The sequence below is a fragment of the Arachis hypogaea genome, chromosome 19, assembly GCF_003086295.3.
Source record: "Arachis hypogaea cultivar Tifrunner chromosome 19, arahy.Tifrunner.gnm2.J5K5, whole genome shotgun sequence".
Lineage (NCBI taxonomy): Eukaryota > Viridiplantae > Streptophyta > Magnoliopsida > Fabales > Fabaceae > Arachis > Arachis hypogaea.
In genome coordinates, this window is record NC_092054.1 from 108680732 (window position 1) to 108682363 (window position 1632).

The window sequence follows — 1632 nt, forward strand, 5'->3', positions numbered from 1 at the left end:
GCTAATGTTACACTTATTCAAGATAGTCTTTATAGTTTTTGTAGCTGAATATCCCAGTCTCTTATGCTATAAATAAAAAGAATATAAAGAAATTGCTAAAACATGAGGAGAAGCCGTTGTTGAACAAGACTTTGGCACAACAACAATGACAAATTGATAAAGACCATTATTTCTAAAACTTAGTAGAAGCAATTTCTGAGTGAACTGCATTTCACAGTATAACGGTAAGTGTAAAATTTAAAATAGAGTAATATACACAATTATTTTCAGCAAATTTAGAAACACTAATGAGAATTTTAGTAATCTGAGGAGAATGTATCAATATTTGCATGAAAAATCACCTTTTAGAGTCTAAAGCATAAAGAAAAGAGCTACCTATATGAGAGATGAAAATACCTAAACCATTACCAAGCTGAACTTGTTTTGGACCAAGATACTCAGATGATGCTAATATATTAGATTGATTAGCAGTGACATTGTGTGTTCTCCCAATATTTTGTACCAAGAAGGGTCTGAAACTATGTTTGGAACTGTGAGATATGTAGATGGATTGTGAAATGCCTGTGTTACGGGTGGTGGGGCCAAATTTGGTACAAGACGCAGTTGAGAAGCTTCGCATAATAAGAGAACGTCTATTAGCAGCTTAGAGTAGGCAAAAGGCTTATGTTGATAACAGAAGGCGTAACTTAGAGTTTTCAGTGGGTGATCAAGTATTTCTTCGAGTGTTGCCTATAAAAGGAGTGATGAGGTTTGGGAAAGAGGCAAGCTTAATCCTCGTTACATTGGTCCATTTGAGATTTTGGACAGAATATGTGTAGTTGCTTACCGCTTGGCATTGCCGCATGAGTTGTCTATGATTCATCCAGTCTTTCACGTATCAATGTTGCGCAAATACCTTCCCGACCCATCTCATGTGCTTGCACCACAAGCCATAGAGCTAAAGGAGGATTTATCATTTGAAGAGGAACCAGTTGCTATAGTTAATCGCCAAGTAAAGACACTACGTTCTAAAGAGATAGTATCTGTGAAAGTTGTTTGGAAGAATCATTCGATAGAAGAAGCAACTTGGGAAGTGGAGGACGCTATGCGCGACAAATATCCGTATTTGTTTGAGTCTAATTATCACACTTATTACTGTATATAAATTCAAAATTCGGGGACCGAATTTCTTAAGGGGGAGAGAATGTAATAACCGAAAGAAAAAAAAAAGGAGAGAGTAGCACGTGGGGAGCACATGCCCCCACTTAATCCCTTTTTTTTTCTCTTCCTGAACTCTCTTGAGCTCCATATCCCTCTCTATCTCTCGTTTCTTTTTTCATTCCTTCATACAAGAAACAACAAACCCTCTCATTCCCTTCATCTTCTCTTCTATCCTATCTTCCACATTTCAAAAATTTTTATTTCAACCACAACACACTAAATTTCATTTTATCCTTCTATTTTATCTCCATTTTAATACATCATTTATAATCAAAGATAAATTTTAGTTTTCACAATCCCAAATCAGAGAGTTCATCTTAATGAGTAAAGGAAGCATTCAACTTTTGAGTTTCAGTTACTATTGAGGCTTTAAGGTAACTCTTTGACTCAATAATTAGTTATATCTCCAATTTTTGTCATCTCTATACATGT

At 35.4% G+C, this 1632-nt stretch overlaps 1 pseudogene; it reads left to right on the forward strand.

Annotated features, from left to right (window-relative positions):
* Positions 1-520: 520 nt before the first annotated feature.
* Positions 521-1144, forward strand: LOC112778591 (uncharacterized; annotated as a pseudogene).
* Positions 1145-1632: the final 488 nt, after the last annotated feature.